Source organism: Vombatus ursinus, unplaced genomic scaffold (assembly GCF_900497805.2).
Source record: "Vombatus ursinus unplaced genomic scaffold, bare-nosed wombat genome assembly UNPS02014792.1, whole genome shotgun sequence".
NCBI lineage: Eukaryota > Metazoa > Chordata > Mammalia > Diprotodontia > Vombatidae > Vombatus > Vombatus ursinus.
In genome coordinates, this window is record NW_020954570.1 from 16,108,176 (window position 1) to 16,128,742 (window position 20,567).

A 20,567-nucleotide genomic window follows, 5' to 3' on the forward strand; every position below is an offset into this window, starting at 1 on the left:
TTTGCATCATTTCAAAACAACATAAAATATTTTTTTAAAAAAGATGCATCTTAAATTTAATAATTTATTGTAAATGTTTTTTTCCTGCACTAAAATTTTGATGATTCAATATTGCATCATGTAACCTTATAGTATCATATTATAAACAAGTCACTACACACATATATTCCTGCCAATGCATGCCGGACTTCCCTACAAAATATGCACCTGCCAATACTTTCTTGTTAAGATATATCCATGGACTTGACCACTGATGGGTTATAACTCACATTTTGTATGTTTATTTGGAAAATAATGTAATCACTAAAACTTTAACTCTGTTACACAACAGATGAAACATGTACAAACATTTTTTTCAAAATTTTCTTCTCTTCTTTCCTTATACTTCCACAGCCACCTTATTTTTATTCTTCACCCCCCAATTGCATCCAAGGCTACTACTGCCCCCGTGGATAGTTCCAGCACCTGCCAGGGGGTGGTATTGCACACTATGAGAACCTCTGATTAGGATAATGATTTTTATGCTATGGAAGTGAAATCATATCACAGAATTCTGAGACAAACCATCATTTCCCTCACAAAATTCCCTCAACAATGGGGACAAATCACAAAGTATACACATAACTATGCTGAATTATAAATTCTTTTGTCCTCCTCCAGGTGATAGATAATGAGGACCTGAACAAGATCTAGTAAGAGAGAAAACAAATTCAAGGGATGTTGAGGAGGAAGAAATAACAAAACTTGGCCTTTGATTATATATGCAAGTTGAGGAAAAGTGAAGAATCAAGGACAGACAATGCCAAAACTGAGTACCTAGGTGACTAGATGATGTGAGGGTTTTGTGTGTATGTGTATGTGTGTAGATATTATATATAATAAATTGGGAGTAGTGTAAAAAGGAAGGAACTAAGATGAAAGAGTAGTGGAAAAGGCTTTTTTTTGGGGGGGGGGGGGCAGAATATAAGGCTTTAGCTTAGACTTGAAGGAAGCCAGGAAAGCCAAAAGGCAGAGGGGAAGAAGGAAAGTGTTCCTCCACCCTCCCTAAAAACAAAAAAAAAATTAAGTTTGGAAAAGGGGTAGGTTTAAACGAAAAAGATAATATAATTGGATACCATCCATGCCTGCCCATCTTGTGCTACTCTTTTAAACCATATTAATGAAAAATAGGGAGAGGGGTGGGTAGAAAAGAGATTATAATGGCTGTGAAGAAAGCCAAACACTGTGGTGATTAGTGTGAAAGGAAACTGAGAGGTGGGAAGGAAGGTGGAAGAGAATTTGCCTGCCACAGCTGCTATGGGTATCTGAGTGGGATTAGGTTTCACTTTTATACCCCTGAGTGACCCATATCCCATATAGCCAAGGAAGGCCAGATACTGTTGGGGGAGGGAGGGGGAGTTGGGGTGGAAAGGGAATAAGCATTTATATAGCACCTACTGAGTTCCAGGCACCTAGTTAAGCACTTTACAGATATTATTTTATTTGATCCTCACAACAACCCTGACAGGTAGATGCTCTGTTATTATCCTCATTTTACAATTGATGAAATGAAGCAAACAGAAATTAAATGACTTGCCCAGGGGCACAGAGCTAGTGTCTGAGGTAGGATATGAACTCAGGCCTTCCAGATTCCAGGTGCAGTGCTCTAATAACAGCATCAGCTGGATGCCTGGGTGGGGGATGGCAGTGGAAGGGGAATACAGTAAAGACAAGCCCACATCAACTATGTGGGAGGAAGGTAGGATTCGACCTCTTCCTACTCTCTGAATGGCTCTAACTCTTAGGATCAAGTTATAGCTCCTTTGGGGTTATTCCACAGACCTCACTTTGGAGACTACTGCTCTAAATAGTCCCTAACATTCTTGCTTTTTTTTTAGATAAAGAGGTAGAATTAATGTCATGTAAAATTAACTTCACAGATAAACTACGGATTGAGTTAGATTTTTTTTCCTATAGCATCAAAGTTACTCAGATAAAAAGTAGTAATTTAGATAGATGATTAAGTTATGCCTATAATAAATGGTTCCCTAGTTAACAGTTGAATTCAAAATTTATCAAGTAACTAACCATCCTTATACAATATAAAAGAGGTCAAATTTAGACTGGACCTTGAAAAATGGATAGGACTTCAACAGACAGAAATAAAGAAATAGTTTTGGCAGATAGTTTTATCTCACCCCATTCTCTTAATGGGGTGAGATAAGGGAAAGGAAGGTTGGAGAAAAACTGAGGGGGACTTTAAGTACCAAGGCTAAGAACTTAGATTACCATGACTTTAAATTGCCAAGGATTTAGATTGCATTCAATAGTCACTTGGTAGCTATTGAAGGTTGGAGGCAGAGAAGTAGCAGGATCAAACATTTGGAAGTAACAGCATATTGTTACTGAGTCAGCAGAGTGTATGGAAAGAATCACTGGAGTTGGAATTAGTAAACCCAGTTCAGATTCTAGTTCTGCTCCTATTTGTAGGACCAATTTATTCCTCAGATATCTTCTTACAGATGGGGCTGATGGACCCCTAAAAAGAAAAGACTTAAGTCTTTGAACTTTCCCACAAATTTCTGGAATTCAAATTCTCCTGAGGCATCCAGCATAATCCTTTCAACTATCATTTCATTGTGAGTCCCCCCCCCCCAGCCTAACCAATCCCAGCCCAGCCCTTCATTCTCTGTTACCTCAAGACCACCCCAGGCTACTTGCCACTCCCCGATGCCATCCAAATCTTCCAGCAGTCTTTTCACCCACGAAGTATCCCTCTAGTCCTTATCAAATGTGCAGACTCACTAAGAATCTCCCCCACCCAATTGGTATTTTGATAAACTGGCTACTTGGACTGAAAGAAGGCTTAAGTGGTCAGACCCCAACTCTGTACCTTTGCATTTCAGGGTTCCCAGCAGCCCTAGACAACATCATTCCTAGCCTCTTTGTTGCGAAGTATAAACCCCATGTACCTCTAAATTTTATACAACATCACATTGGTAGGAGTGTACAGAATAGCCTGAAAAGTGGAGACTAGAGGAATAATCCAGAGGAGATATAATAAGGGTATGAACTAGGGCTGTGGGAGTGGCAATAGAAAAGAAGAGAGAAATTTCAGAAATATTGCTGAAGTAGGACAAAACTCATCCTATCACTTGCCATGTGTGGTAACTGGGCATTTTGGAAGAACATAGGTGAAGAGAACCATTAAGCACTGAGAGATGCAGGTTCAGAAACAGATTTAAGTCTTTGGCATTAAATTGTTAACAACTGAATCTACTATGTTTCGCCTAAGGGAAAGAACTTAGGAAAACAGATGAGAAAAAAGAGGGGAAGGGATAATCAAGGCAGAGGGAGAGAGTAAGAGAGCTGAGGACAGCACCTTTCATCATTATCACCTTTAAGAGGCAGAAGAAAACAAAAATAGAGTTATGATTACCAGAGATGGGATTATTATGTCATGGAAACCAAGACAGGAAGGAGTATAAAAGGGAGTATTCAGTTCCAAATGCTACTTAGAGGTCAAGGAGAATCCAACCTCGAGAAAAAGGACACTGGGCTTGGTAATTAAAAATACATGAGTTGAGTGGTAGTGATGGAAGAAGAGTTTAAATACTCCCACCCAGGGCTCCTGAGGTTTGAGTTTTTCACTCAGGAAGCAACTTCCATGACTTATTAAGTCAAAGAAAGTTTGAAAGAAACTGCAATTAGGATGGAAAAATCACAGACTTCACTACCTCTAATGGTGTTCCCTCCCCTCAGCAGTGAAAGATAAGGCAGCATTAAGTGAGGCAGGTAGGGGGCAAAGTGGATAGAGTGGTAGGCCTGGTTAGGAAGATCCAAGTTCAAATCTGACCTCTGACGCTCACTAGCTGCATAACCCTGGGCAAGTCACTTAACCCAGTTTGCCTCAGTTTCCTTATTTGTAAAATGAGCTAGAGAAGGAAATGACAAAGCATTCCAGTATCATCGCCAATAAAAGCACAAATTGGGTCAGGAAGAGTGGTCACCACTGAAAAGACTGAACAACAACAAAAAGGGAGTTTAGCCCTGGGAGAGAAGAGAGTGAAAGGTCCTTACCTGATAAGAACTGGGGTGGAGGAACAGGAAAGCACTTTGTCAGAAATTAGGTTTACACCAGTATTTATACCACAAGTTCCACATGGAGAAACTTGAATGGAGAAAAATCTTCACATCAAAATAGGATTGATTTCAATTTTCCAAGCTATATAAGAAACTACAACAAATGTATAAGAGAAGTGAAAAAAGATTGAACAGTTTTCAAAAGAAAAACTTTAACCTATACATCAATCATATCAACATTTATTAAGCACCTACTATATGCCAGGCACTGTGCTAAGAAATGGGGACACAAAAGGAGGCAAAAGAGAGGCCCTGCCTTCAAGGAGCTTACAATCCAATTAGGAAGACAACATGTAAACAAATATATACAAAACAAACTAACAGGAAATATTTAACACAGGGAAAGCACTGGAATTAAGAGGGGTTGGTGAAGGTTTCCTGTAGAAGGGTGGATTTTAATTAGAACTTAAAGGATTTTAATTAGAACTTAAATGTCAGTAGTCAAGAGTGGAGGAGAGAAAGCATTCCAGGAATGGGGAAACAGCCACAGAAAATGGCCAGAGAAAAGAGATGGAGTGTCTTGTTCCTGGGACAGCCAGGTGGCCAGTGGATTGAAGGGTACAAGGTGGGGAGTAAGGTGTAAGAAGACTGGAAAGGTAGAAGGGGGCTAGGTTATGAAGGACTTTGAATGTTCAACAGAGCATTTTGTATTTGTACTTAGAGGCAATGGGAAGCCCACAGGAATTTATTGAATAGGGTAGTGATATAATCAGACCTTGGCTTTAGGAAAATCACTTTAGTGACTGAATGGAGGATGGATTGGAGGGGGAAAGACAAGAGGCAGACTACAGCAATAATCCAAGTGTGAGATGTGAGGGCAAATCTGAGAAATGTTGTAAAGGTGAAATTAACTTCTGTTAGGACATATTAAGTTTAAGCTTTCTATTGGACATACAGTTTGAGATGTCAGAAAGGCAGCTGGAGAGGAGACTGGAGGTCAGCAGAGAGTATGGGTCAGGATAGGTAGATTTGAGAATTGTCGGTGTAGAGATGGTAACTAAAGCTGATGAGATCACCAAATGCAGTATTATAGAAGGAGAAGAGAACCTGGGACAGAACTCTGAGGGATGTGGGGAGAGAGGGAAGATGATTCAGCAAAGGAGATGGAGAAGGAGCCAAGATAGATAGGAAGATAACCAGGAGAGATTGGGGTGTCCGAAATCTAGAGGTGAGATTATCAAGGATTGATCAACAGTGTCAAAAGCTACAGAGATCAAGGAGAATGAGTACTGAGAAAAGAATTTAGCAAGTATGAGACCATTAGTAATGGAGAGAGCAGTTTCGGTGGAACGATAAGGCTGGAAACTAAATTGCAAGGGGTTAAGAGAGTGAAAGGAGATAAAATACACAACAATATAAGTACACAATCCAAATCACTAATAACAAAAATTCAAATTTAAATTTTGGGGTTTTACTTCATACCCTGAAAACTGGTTAAGATGACACAAAAAGGTAAAAAGTTAAGGATGAAGCAAGATGGAAAGACAAGTATGTACATTAGTACACTACCGGTGGAACTGAATTGGTATAGTCATTCAGGAAAACAATAATGTGAGAAAAACTTAAATCAATCATCTAGCATTTTTTTAAGTTCTTACTATGGTACTAGGCACTGTGCTAAGTGTCAGTAATACATGGGAAAAAAATCTCTGATTCAAAGAGTATACCTTCTAATAAGAGAAACAGCATATAAATAACTACATACATTAAAACTATAAACAGAGTAGATGAAAGATAATTTCACTGGTAAATGCACTAGAGGTGGGGAGTGGGTAAAGAGATCAGGAAAGGTCTCCTCCAAACGGTGGAAGGAAGGAAACATGTATTTATTAAGTGCCTCCAACGTAAGTATACACAGAATACAATTAAAAGGTAATTTGGAGAGAGGCAACATTAGCAGCTAGGGGTCAGGAGGAGGGAGCAGGAAAGTCTTCACAGAGGAAGTAACATCTAAGCTATGTTTAGAAAGAAGTTAAGAGATTCTATGACACACGGTTGAAGTGAAAATGCATTCTAGATGTAAGGGATCACTTGTGCAAAGGCAGGGAGGCAGAAGATGAAATGTCATGAAATGCCAGGCAACAACCAAACCAACAGACCAGTCAGAATGGAATAAAGCCTGTTACAGGAGCAATAAGAAATAAGTCTGGAAGGTAGTTGAAGAATTTCAAATGCCAGGATGAGGAATTGTTATTTTATTCTGCAGGCAAAAAGGAGCCATTGAAAATTTTCAAGAGGTAGGGCAGGAGGGTTACAGACAGGTCTACACCTCAGGAAGACTATTTGTACCCACATATGAAATGGATTAGCTAGGGAGAGCCTAGAGGCAGGGAAGTCAATTAGAGACTATTATAATAATGTAGATTTGAGGTAAGGGGAAAAAAAAAAACAAGCCCTAAACTAAGAATAGAGGTTATATTATTAGAGAGAAGTTAATGAAAGATGTTATAAAGCTATGATTTTTTTTTTTTTAAACTTGGCACCTGACTGAAGAGAGAAAAGTCAGGGATAACTCCCAGGCTGTGAACCTGAGTGATTAGAAAGAAGCATAGTTACAGTGTCAGCCAAAAGCAGAACATCTGGAGAAGGGATGAGTTTAATAAAATTGAGTTCTGTCTCAGACATCCTGAATTTGAAATTTCTATGAAATTTCTATCAAAGTACCTTTTTAAAGAATGTCTCCTATGTACTACTCCAACTCTGCCTACACAAAACCTTATCTTCCTTCCAAGTTTCAGGTCAGGTCACCTCTTCTTTTGAGGCCTTTCCTGGAAACCCTTTGTTGAATGAACTTGAATTTATTTATCTCTGTGTATATATTGTATCCTTCTCATAGAAAGTTCTTTGAAGACAAAGACTTTTGTTTTTCTATCACCAGTGTCTAGCACAGTATATCGTACATAATATATAATAAAAAATCAATGTAATTAAACAGATATTTATTTATTTATTATAGCAGTATTGGTAACTTTTGTACCAAGGAAACATCTCTTGAGGGTTGGGACCCTGTATCTTCTATGATTTGTATATACTCCAGTGGCAAACATAGAATATACTTTTAAAAAATTATTGAGTAGGGAGCCAAGATGGTGGAGTGAAAGCATTGACTTGCTTGAGCTCTCCCCCAAACCCCTCCAAATACCTGTAAAAAAAAAAATGGCTCTAAACAAATATTAAAGCAGCAGAACCCACAAAAAGGCAGAGTAAAACAAATTTCCAGCCCAAGATAACCTGGACAGTTGATTGGAAAGGTATATGGCGCAGGGTGGAGAGAGGAGCGCAGTTCAGCATGGGCGCGCAGGCCGCAGCGAACCTGCAGCAGGCCTCAAGAGGACTGAATCGCGGCCAGCTGTGGCAGTTTCCAGACTTCTCACCCAGGAACGCCAAAGACAACTTGGAAGGTCAGTGGGAAAATTCGGTGACTGTGGTGAGAGAGAGAAGCTAGGTGTCAGCCCGCAAGTCCCCAGCGTAGTCCCTGGGGCAGTGGCTGCCTCCTGAGCTTCTAGCCCACAGACTGAGGGGGAATCCAGTGGCTGATCAGAGGCGGATTGCAGGGATCTCTTTGCCAGTGCTGAGGCAGGAATCTCTTGCTTTGCCCATGCTTGGATCTGGGTCACAGTTCTGAGAGGTGGTCCTGGGGAGAGGAGGAGTGCTGGTGTGGTGGAGTTTGTTGTGGCTGTGGAGAGGAAACACCATGCCCCTTATACCACCTTGGAAGGACTGAAAATTTACAGGTCCCTAGAAGTACCTCTGAAAACAGCTGCACAAAAACCCCGAAGTTTGGGACAGTACATTCTCCACGTTGGAAGCAGATTCTTACCTTAACAAAGAGTTTAAAACTCAAGTAATTGTCTGGGATCATGAGCAAACCTCGTAAAGACTCACACTATATTATCTTACTTTGGTGACAAAGAAGATCAAACATACAACCAGAAGAAGACAACAAAGTCAAAGCTCCTACATCCAAAGCCTCCAAGAAAAATATGAATCAGTCCCAGGCCTTGGAAGAGCTCAAAAGAGATTTTGAGAAGCAAGAGAGAGAAGCAGAGGAAAAACTGGGAAGAAAAATGAGAATGATGCAAGAAAATCTTGAAAAACAAGTCAACAGCTTGCTAAAGGAGACCCAGAAAAATACTGAAGAAAATAACACCTTAAAAATTAGCCTAACCCAAATGGCAAAAGAGGTCCAAAAAGCCAATGAGAAGAATGCCCTAAAAAGCAAAATTGGCCAAATGGAAAAAGGAGTCCAAAAGATTACTGAAGAAAATACTTCCTTAAAAATTAGAATAGAGCAATTGGAAGCTAGTGACTTTATGAGAAATCAAGACACTGTAAAACAAATTCAAAAGAATGAAAAATTAGAAAACAATGTGAAATATCTCATTGGTAAAACAACTGACCTGGAAAATAGATCCAGGAGAGAGAATTTAAAAATTATTGGACTATCTGAAAGCCATGATCAAAAAAAGAGCCTAGGGGTCAGCTAGGTGGCGCAGTGGATAGAGCAGTGACCCTGAAGTCAGGAGGACCTGAGTTCAAATCCGGCCTCAAACCCAAAACTTGACATGTACTAGCTGTGGGACCTTGGGTCAGTCACTTAACCCCAACTGCCTCACCAAAATAAATAAATGAATAAATGAAATAAATGACTCCACCAATTCTTAAAAGCTTTTTTATGTCACAGAAAAAAAAAGTTATTAAATGAGACAGCAGAGGTATTACTATTATTAAATAGGTATAATAATAAAATTCCAGCAAACTATTTTAAAATGCAGTCCCTAAATATAATAAAAATAAGATGTCTTACTAGAAAGATCAACAGTATGCAATTTTATAACCCTAAAATTGTGTCATTTCCATGATTTTAATTTAAAATGACCAACAGACTTTAAATACAAAAAAAAAAGACAATATTGAAAGTCAAAAAGGTTTAGACTGTGCTGTGGTGTGTATTACTTTAGTATTATTACTATAACTGTTGTTCTTTAACATGAAAGGAAAAAAGACTGCTAAAAATTACTGGATTATAAGCATTTATATTTCTTTAAGAAAATACACATTTCTATTTAGTAAGCATTTCAAGTAAAAATTTGTCAATGTTGTGTATGAGATATTATTTGTTAAAAAAAAAATTCACTCAATTAATACAGGAATCAGTACCTACAACTACTGGAATTAAAGGAAAGACCTACATGATGAAATTAGATATAATTTACACATCTGAATAGGTGAGGATTTTTTTGTACCACACTTGTGATTTTATTGATTTAGGGAACTTCAAGTAAGGAAAATCCCTCTACCAACGCAGACCACCACCTCACACTGAAACCTAACATTTCAGAGCAGAAGTTTTAAAACAGGGGTGAGGAACCTGTGGCCTTGAGGCCACATGTGGCCCTCTAGGTCCTCAAGTGCAGCCCTCTGACTAAATCCAAACTTCAAAGAACAAATTCCCTTAATGAAAGGATTTGTTCTGTAAAACTTGGACTCAGGCAAAAGGCCTCACCCAAGAACCTAGAAGGCCACATGTGGCCTTGAGGCCCCAGGTTCCCCAACCCTAAACCTTAGTGACACTGGCCCTTTTTACAATCTAGTGAAATCTATGGATTTCTTTCTTAAATATTTTTAAGTGCATAAAATAAAATACATAGGATTACAAAGGAAATCAATTATACTGAAATTTAGTTATCAAAATATGTAGTAAAATAAGTTCATGGACTCCAGGTTAAGAACCCCAATTCTGAAGAGTCGTCTGATTGAGGGATGAAGTGACTTGCCCAGTGTTACATGGCTAAAATATAACAGGGAGCCTTTGGCACAGCCTTCTTAACTCAGATCCTGCCCTGTACCCACTAAGCCCATACTGCCTCTCATAAGCTACAGTATAAAAATAAAACTAAACTACTAAAACAAGGATGATAAAATTTTACACAAAAGTGTATGCTGCAGATAAACTAAACATAACAGCATAAAAGCCTATTTCATTTTACTACTCTGACAGTGAAAGAGAGCATATCAATGTAATTCACTGAGCCTATCTCTGTGTTTTTTTTTATTAGATGTGAACTTTCTTTTGAATATGACAAGCACTAAATATGTATAAGTAAAAAGTTAAAATAACAGGACAGTCAAGAGCCGAGCTAGAGGAAAATGTGTAATGTATTACTGCGCATGTATTTTATAGAACAAAAACCTACGCTGGTTAGTCTGGGTGTTTTTATTACGGCTGGTGTAACGTTTACAAAGGTTTGAGAGATAATTTCTGGATAATTTAATAATTTTATTTATAAGCCAGCAAGTTATTAACAAAAGGATGGTCATTTAGCCATCTCTCTTAGACCAAAGAAAGATCTCCCTAATGGTGGTGGGGTCACAGTTTATATGCCCTTTGAAGAGGAGGTATTCCTGAGGGATACCTTATCACCTCTGATAGATTTATCAAATGGAAGGTGGGCTATCTTGGGGTACTGTAACTTAGGTCACTCCAGTCTTGGCCAAAGAGACATCAATTTCCATATCATCTGTCTTGATAACAGAGAGAATCAACCTTTTCCCAGGACCCATCCTAGCAAACACGAAGAGCAGAAATACACAGATTAGCCTAAACTTAGAATTTCTTTTACTATCTGATTAGATCTTGGCCTGTGTAAATCTTTAAGAGAGATTACTCACACTGGTTGATGAAGAAGTAAAAAAGGGAAAAAAAAAACCCTTTGGTCCTAATACAACAGTTAGTTATTAAATATAAGAAATACTGATTTTTCACACTGAGCATCAAATTGACTTTTGGCCTTTTTTTGTTCAAAATGTATTCTGGAAATTTTTTCTTTCTGTTTCTAGTTAATTGTCCAAAAAAAAGGCAAATTGATTTCATTACTCTACGGTCAGAAACAACTTACTAGCTCACAGATTTCTGATACTTGCCAACAATTTTCAGTAGGAATTCCACCTCCACTAGGAATATAATGATCTTTTGTAGTACTTAAAAAAAAAAGTATGAAGTATAAACAATTGAATATAAAAGATTAAAATTTACAAATAAAGTTTTTCACACACTAAAAAAAAGAACAAGATGGCTCACTGGTTCCACATGGAAAGCATTTTCATCCTTGGGATTAAAAAAAAAAACCTTTGGGAATAACATCTCACAAAAATTCCTAGTGCAAAGCCTCTATAAAGCAAATCCCTACGTAGTAAATTATATAAACAATCAAAATATGTGCCTCTGAATCTAAAAGTCAACAATAACCTTCTGTCTTTAAGAAGAGAGGAAATAGAGCACCAGCCCTGGATTCAGGAGGAACTGAGTTCAAATGCAGCCTCAGACACATAACACCTACTAGCTGTGTGACTCTGGGCAAGTCACTTAACCCCATTGCCTAACCAAAAAAAAAAGGAGAGAAGAAGAACGTCTGTTCTATTTCCAAACATGTATCTTTAGCAAAACCTTGGTTCTAATGTATATAATTCTATTTTAAAAAGGAAAGAAATAAGCATTTAAGTTTCTACTTTGTGCCAGGCACTGTGCTAAGTAAAAGCTTCACAAATATTGTCTCATTTGATACTCACAACAACCCTGGGAGGGGGGTGCTATTATCATCCTCATTTTACAGTTGAGGAAACTGAGGCAGACAGAGATTAAATGACTTGCCCACAGTCAAACAGTTAGTAAATATCTGAGGTTATACTTGAACTGAGGTCTTAGGACACCAGCCCTAGCACTCTATTCACTGGACCACTTTGTACTTTTTTATGATTTATTAGTCAGTCAGGATTGATACATTGAACACTAAGCTGGGAACTGTATGGGAAGCAAAAAAAGAGTTACCAACCAGGTGACGCCAGCTTTGCTGGCATTTTTTCAAAGAACATGGGTATAACTCACTATGATTGTTTTTGTGCTTGTGTTTGGTTTATTTGTTAACTTGACCATTCACATTATATTTCCAGTTTCTCCCCTTATCATGCCCACTATCTCTTCCTTTACTTCAGTCTCTGGTGAAGAACGAAGTTACCAAAAATCCACATTAATATTATAAATATAAATTACATATTTATCTGGTCAATAAAGGATGCTTTGGAGGAAAATAAAAACTAGAAAGCAAGTGAAATACCAAAATATGAAAAACTAACAGTAAAGACTCCAAAGAAAAAAATCCTACTGCTTGATTCAATGATTCCCTTACAAATATACCCTGAAAATGTTATCAGAAACAGTGAAAAGAGCTGCTTATTCGTTTCATAGGAGTATTTCATTTAATTGCAAAAACAAACAAAAAAAAATCAAAAAAGCTGGAAGCATATTAAATGTGCAATAATCAGAGAATGGTATATTAATGTAATTAATGGTACATTAAAGTAATGGAATACTAGAAAGCAATTTAAATGGACAAATATGAGGATTATAAAGAATCCTAAAAAGTACTTTACGAAATAACACAAAGCAAAATGTGCAGAATCACATGCAGGTTACACACACTAATTAAAATTATATGAGGAAAAGTGAATGAGAATGAACAGAGAATCTTAATGAAAACTTATAGGAGAAGCTGAAAAAGTGTTTTGACACAAAATGAATTGAAGTCAAATAATTTAAATATAATAAATATAGATGCTGTATTGATTTTTAATGTTAAGTTTTTAAACAACTTTTCATTAATCTCATCTCTAGGTCTATGGCCTTTTCTTTTCCAACAGTACTATCTTTCTCTTCATTCATAAAAGCACAAAATTCAAATGTACAATGGAGGTAATTCTGGAGGTACAAAGGATACATAGCAGAAGTAAATCACAAGTACATAGTCACTGAGAATAGGGTCTTTTCCCGTTTTGTCCATAAGTCTACACTCTTTGGCTTCTGGTTGAAAGTAATCGTCATTTGTCTTAACACACTAGTGGGGTTCCACTGGATTCTGAGCATAATAAATGTCCAACCAGCTTTTCCAGGTTATGTTATATTGTATTCTGTTGTGTTGTGTCAGGTTATGTTTTTGCTTTTTGATCATTCAAAATTTTAGATCAATGTAAAGTTTGATATTTTCCAGCATCAGTTATACTTTCAGAGAGCAGAACAGTATAATGAGTTAAGTGGGCTTTACAAAAGGAAACAGTAAAAATCACAGTACACAAGACAGGGGAACTAATATGAACAGTACAATACATATATACTATATGTACATATAGCTAAGAGTCAGGACACCTGCATCCCTTTATGTTTTGCTACTTACTACCTGCATAATCTCAGACAAGTTATTTTATCTCCCTAAGCCTCAGTTTTCTTCTCTGTAAAATCTGGTAAAATCTGGACAACATGATCATTACAGTACCTGCACGCAGACCATCTTGAAGGCTGGAAGCAGACAGAACCTTCAAGAAAATTGCTTAAAGCTTAGGTTTGGCTCATGTTCAGAGTATCTCCAAAAGGCAGAAAATGGAAGCATATTCAATGTTCAATACAGATCACAGGGTTGGAAAGAAGAAAACAGTAACATGTAACTACTGCCATGACCCCTGGAAGTTGATAATAAAAACATACTATGAAGTAGGACTTCTAAATTAACATTTTGCCTGTTCCCTAGTCTATAGACTGACTTTCTGAACAGCTCCATCCAGGTCTGTGATAGAATGGAAGCTGGGAACTGACTGGCCTCAGCTTCCCAGACATAGTCTCCTTTCTCACCCTCTTAGTGAACCCACAGTAAGCTTAGGACAAAGATGCACCTAGGACCAGACTGGGCCTGTCTTCCTTGATCAGCTTTCTAGGTCACTCAGGGTAATTAAAAAAAAAAAAGTCCCAGCCACATAAAGGCTAGGCCTCTCACACTTGGTGGGTACCTAAAACCACACAGGTCACTGATGACATAATGACCAGGCTTTGAAGTGCCTAGCCCCCCAAAGAGGATAGCTAGGTGGCTCTGTGGATAAAGTGTCAGGCCTGGAGTCAGGAAAAAACAAGTTCAAATCCCAGACTGGCTGTGTGATCTCGCTAGCTTCTTATCTGCCTTAGTTTCCTCATCTGAATCTGAGATAATAAGCACACCCACCTCACAGGGTTGTTGCCAAGATCAAATGAGATAATATTTGTAAAGCACTTAGCACAGTGTTTGACACATACTAGGCATTATATAAATATGTAAATGCTTTTCCCCTTCCCCTTCATCCAGAGAAACTAAAGACCACTGTATTATTGTTGCACATTCTCACTGTGTAGGAGCAAAGTAAACCTCTTTTGTTAAAGTTCAATGACTGAGTCCCTCATTGCATCCCAACATAGGTAGAGCTCTTCTTCCTGTCAGTGATCACCTTCTCCAGTGCAGAAACCCCTGCTACCAGTCAGCTCTGAGGGGACCGAAGTCTCAAGACACCTTGAACATGCAAGGTTGCCTCTAAGGCTTGAACCTTCCACCCCAAACTTAAACACCTAGGCTTAGGAGAGAAACACGAAAAAGGAGAGGCAGCCAGAATCTAGGTTCAGACTTGCCTAAGCTAACATACATGCTCATGGTCTTCCAGTTCTCATAGGAAATCGAGGGACAGGGAGAAGATTCACAGGCTTTTTCATAGCCACTGAGTCAGCAGCCCTGCCCACTCAGTGGTAAATAAGGGAATTTGCTTTGTCATGTTCAGCAATGAGCCACATGCACCTTCAGAAGTTGCTAAGGAAGCTCCATGGGAGGAACTAAATAGCCCCATAACATTCTAACTTCCCTAGCATGTTAGGAGAGTAGCAGAAATTGGCAATCTACATCCAGAGAAATTCTAATTTGCTTAGAAGCAACTAAACAAATTTTTCTTCTCTTCTACTTCCCTTCTATTAGAAGAAGCTATGTCAACCAGTGACCACTTTTTGGTTATAAAGTGAATAATAGAATAATCTTACACAATGCTTAAGCATTAAGTTTATATATTTTTAAATCACCCAGTGGCCATATTCTGACAGGTTCCAAGAGAAGATGATTGGCAGCATTCATAGTACCTGGCTCATTTACATAACCACACAATGAGACGAGCAAAACGTGTTGATTTTTTATCTCAAAAAGTTCTGGAGAGTTTAGTGGAGTGCAAGCTCAAGGAGTCAGCAGTGAAATGGCAGCTAACCAAGCTTATTTGAGTTTGGACTGAATTAAGAGAAGCATAGTTCTCACAATAAGGAATGGATAAATCCACCCTCCTCTTAGTCAGACCTGGAAGACTGTACTCATTTAAATATTCCACAGTTTTAGGAGGATATTGAACATTTTTATAACACGGTAGTATTTCACCACAATCATATACCACAATTTGTTCAGCTATTGATTCAGACACTGATCATTCAGTTCAATGATCTTAGAAAAACAGGGATAGACTTGCACGAAATTATTAAAGAGTGAAATGAGCAGAGCCAAAAGAACATTGTATATAGTAACAGCAATATTGTTTTAAGAACAACCTTTGGTGAATAAGTCATTTTGACTATTATAAATACCCAAATTAACTATGAAGGTCTTATGAAGAAAGACATTATCTGCATCCAGAGAAAGAACTGATAAATATGTGTTAAACAAATAATTTTACACACACACACACACACACACACACACATATGTATATATACCTATTTGTGTCTAATGGTAGCCATCCTTGTAGGGCAGGGGTGGGAGGGAGAAAAGAAAAAAGGAAAAAAAGAAAAAAAATTTATGTGCTATTATATATTTAAAAGGTACAGCAAGTTGTGTATAATAGAGCTGCAGTTTTATATGCAATCTTTTTTTATCATACTGTTATGAAAATGGTTGTTTTATTCTATAAATTAAAAATAATTTTTTTCAATTACAAAAAAAAGGGTCTCGAATAGTTAGGAATGTACAGATGAGGGCAAGCAGGATGGTGAAGGACATTGAAGAGCATGACACATGAAGAGCAGTTGAAGGACCTGAGGGGTATTTAGCTTGGAAAAAAGAATATTTGAGGAAGACATCAGAGGTTTCTTAAAGTATCTGAAGGGCTGTCATATGAAGAAGAGATCAGACTTGACTTGTTTGGCCCCAGAGACTAGGACCAGAAATGAAAGATACAAAGAGGAAAATTTAAGACTTCATGTCAGGGAAAACTTCCTAAGAATTGGAACTGTCCAAGACTACCTGCACTGCCTTGAGAGCTGGTAGATTTAGCTTCTTAGAAATCTTTAGGCAAAAGCTGGATGACTACCTCTTAGGTATGTTGTAAAGGGAATTCTTCTCATGAAAAAGTTAGATTACATGACTGCTAAGGTCTATTTCAACTCTCAATCTCTGTAATTCTGTAATAGTGTAATCTCTCATATGCAGAAAGGGACCCAGAGAGATGAGTTTCCTTGGTAAGGTCATATAGTAAAAAGTGGAATCAAGCTTCAAATCTATGTACTAGCTTCAAATTTTTTGGATTCCTAACCCTTTTCATTTATTTTTTCTCACTTGGATTTTCAGCAATTGTGAAGGAAGGGAAGAGAAAATTTTTCTTCTCTCTTCTCCTCAATATTAACAGTAGTTTGCAGCATAAGCACAAGGTCATGGGAGACATATATTTACCCAAGTGCACCTGAGTTCCCTGGCTGCCTTCTGCATTTCTGTTTGATTGATGATTCTGAGAATTGGATATTTTCACCCTTGTTGTTTATCTCATAAAATGATAGTTCTTGAGATTGAGATTGGCCTAGAGGGAAACAGAGGGAAGATTCTCTTAACAGCTTGCTTGTCATGGGAAGTGACCAAGGGCAGAATCATTCTGTAGCTGAAAGACTAAATAGTCATGCATTGGCTGGTGAGAAGAACTGGAACTTGAAATTGCTTGAATAGCACAGGTCTAAGGGAAATGTAACATATATATATTTAACATTTACACTACTTATCAGGACTTTCCTGAGGCAGTACAGTAGGTCAAATGAGATGTTTTACGTATCAGTTAATGTGTGCCTATGTGTTTTCATGCTTCTTGTATGATTTCTGTCAAGGGAAATAAACAGCTGATTTATACCTGATATCCACATTGTATGTGGAATATATTTTTTAAGGAGTTACTACATTATTCTCATTTGGTGGAGATCCCACACATGAGATTTCCCTTAAGTTACTGGGGGTAGGGGGAGGAGAGGCCATTAAAATGTGAACTCCTTGAGAGCAGAGACCATGTTTGCCTTTCTATGGATACCCAACACATATATTTCTTGGTGCATTAATAAATGCTTCTTGATTGACTCAGAAAATTGACTGCTCTTTGGGGTCAGACCTCTACCCTTGGGATTGAACTCAGAAATCTTTGTTACCCGAGTCTCTCCCTGGACTTTAAAGGTCCAGTAGGAAGAGTGAAGCTTTCCTTTGGGAAGCTCTAAATCAATAAATTGAATGATGACTCTTGCAAATATGCACAAAATTGGAAGCATTTTGGGCTAGGACCACATCTTATCTTATTTAGGACCATATAATTCACAAATACTAGGGATCTTATATATCATCTGGTCTTATACCTTCATTTTACATTTGGGGAAACTGTGGCTCAGAGAAATGAAATTGTCAAAGGTCACAGAGAGCGACTGACAAAGCCAGAATTCAAAACAGAAATCATCTGACTTAACAAGCAGTGTTCATTCCACCATTCAACAATTTGTTTTTATATTTCTTCCTAGTGGAAGATATTAACAATAGTAGGTGCTAAATAAAATAGTTTTAGAACAAAAGCAATAACCTTAAAGTCAGACAAAAATTTTTTTGTAATAAGATTCATTTCAAAAACTAGAACCCTTTTAAACAAATGTCATCTTCCAAAAATTCCTAATTTAGTTTTTGTTGTTGCTGTTCAGTCATTTCAGTCATGTCCCACTCTCTGTGAACCCATCTGGGGTTTTCTTGGCAAAGATACTGGAGTGGTTTGTCATTTCTTCTCCAGTTCATTTTACAGATGAGGAAACTAAGGCAAATGGAGTTAAGTGACTTAGGTAGGGTCACACAGCTAGTAAGTGTCTGAGGCCAGATTTAAACTCAGGAAAATGAATCTTCCTGACCCCAAGCCTGGCTCTCTATCCACTACACCACCTAACTGAGCTTTTACCAAAATGTAATTCCCATTCCTGCAAAAAAAAACCCTTTAGAAACTATATCAGACTGCATGCCATCTTGGGGAGGGAGGCAGGGAGGGAGGGGGAGAAAAATTTAAAACTCAAAAGCTTATGGAAATGACTATTAATAAATCAAAATAAATTAATAAAAAAAATTTTTTAAAAACATTAGAAAACATAATATACAGATATTTCCTTAATATAGATAGTAGCTATCTAAAATAAAGAACCAGCATCACATGGAATGATAACAAACTAGAGTACTCTATAACAAGAACAAGGATAAAGCAAGGATGGCTCCACTGTCATCACTGTCACCATGACCATTTGATATAGTGCTAGAAATGCTACCTACAGAAAAAAGAAAAAGAAACTGAAGCAAACAAAGGTATCACTTTTTTGTAAATGATGCTATGAACCCAGGAGCTTTAACTAAAAATTAATTGAAATATTTTTGATAAGGTTGTAGGATGGGAAATAAATCTACATAAATTACCAGTATTTCTATATATTACCACCAAAACCCAACAGGAAGAGATAAGAGAAATTCCATAAAATAACTACAGAATGTATAAAATACTTGGGAATCTACCTGTGAAGATATATATAGGTACTAAATGCAAAAAACTAAAAACACTCTTTACACAAATATTCATAGAAATATTCATTCTTTATTGTTAGGAAGAGCTAATATAATAAAAATTACAACACTAACAAAATTAATTTATAACTTCAGTGCCACATCATTCAAATTATCAAAAGATTACTTTAGAGAGCTAAACAAAATACCAAAATTTGTTGGGATAAACAAAAGGCCTAGAATGTTCAAGGAAATTTAAAAAGTGGAAAGGAAGAAGGTCATATAGTACCACATCTCAAACTATACTACAAAGCAGTAATACTCAAAACTATTTGGTACTGGTTAACAGAAGGGTCAATCAGTGGAAGAAAAACAAATAAACAGTAGCCTGGTGTTTTAATAAAAGCCCTAGCTAATGGGACAAAGAACTTGCCATTTGGGAGAAGAAGAAAAAAAAAAAACTGCTGAGAAAACTGGCAAGCAGGCTAGTAGAAGCTATGTATAGACAAACATATGAACTGTATACCAAAATAAATCCAGATGGACATAAAACTGACATAAAGAGTAACATCATTAAAAAAAAAATAGAGGAACATGAAAGAAATTATCTTTCAGATGCCTGGATAGAGACATAGCTCATAACTAAACAAGAGATAGAAAGACTCTTGATAAATAGATAATTTGATTACATAAAATTAAAAAAGTTTTTGCACGAAGCTAACTTAGCTAAAATTAGAAGGGAAAAAGGGCAACTGGGGAAAAAAAAATCTTCACTGTAATCTCTGACAAAGGTCTCATTTCCAAGATACACATTCAAGAATAATTTTGTACCAAAGATATGACCAGGCAATTTTCTGAAGAAAAAAAAATTAAAGTTATCTAAAGCTATATGAAAAAAGGCTCCAAATTACTAAAAGTTGAGGAAAAGCAAATTAAATAAATTCTAAGGAGCCATCTCACTCCTATAAAATTAGCAAAGTTGATAAAGAAAGAAAAATAACAAATGCTGGGAAGAATTATGAGAAAATAAGCACATTATTGCAATGTTGGGAGACCCTTGGTCTAGCCATTCCAGAACTGAACTGCCCATCCTCTTTGTGCCATGGATAATCTTCTTGGGTCCCAAACAGATGAAAGAAGAAAAGGGACTAATTTGTACAAAAATACCTATAGAAACTCTTTTTGGTAGTGATAAAAAACTGGAAACTAAGCCAGAATCTATCAACTATAGAATGACTAAACAAATTATAATGATATGAATATAATGGAATACTATTGTGTCAAAAGTAATGATAAAAGGAATGGTTTCAGTGAAACCTTGAAAGACTTCAATGAATTAATGCAGAATAAAGTGAGCAGAACCAGGAGGAAGAAAAAAAAAAACCCATACAATAACAATACTATAAGGACAAACAACTTTGAAAGACTTAAGAATTATGATCAACCCAATGATCAAGCACAATTACAGAGGGCCAGTAAAGAAACTTTCTTACTTCTTAACAGAGAGGACTCAGGATTCAGAATGAGGAATATATTTTGGAATATGGCTAATGCTGGAACTTACTTTGCTTTCTTATGTACTATGTGAATTTGGGTTTTGTTTATTAACCTTTTTATTATGTTAATATCAAATGAAACATAAAGATATATGCTTGAAGAAGGTGCTCATTAGTTTCATAAAGTAGGTCTTGAGCAGAATCCAAATGGAAGAATTTCTTACAGTGATTAGTTTTGTTCAATTATTTAATCTGTGCTCTCACAGAGAGGGGATACTCTTGAAATACGTGTAATGTAACA

The 20,567-nt window shown here is 37.0% G+C and overlaps 1 protein-coding gene across 2 annotated transcripts in view; it reads right to left on the reverse strand.

The window, feature by feature from the left end:
- FAM174A (family with sequence similarity 174 member A) overlaps window positions 1-20,567 on the reverse strand; it is a 39,165-nt gene that overhangs the window by 16,573 nt on the left and 2,025 nt on the right. Inside the window, exon 2 of one of the 2 annotated variants that reach the window (XR_003569739.1) lies at window positions 16,668-16,791. The exons of the other annotated variant lie outside the window; for it this stretch is intronic. The gene's annotated coding sequence lies outside the window, so the exon portion shown is untranslated. The remainder of the gene's footprint in view (window positions 1-16,667; window positions 16,792-20,567) is intronic. 2 annotated transcript variants of the gene reach the window in all.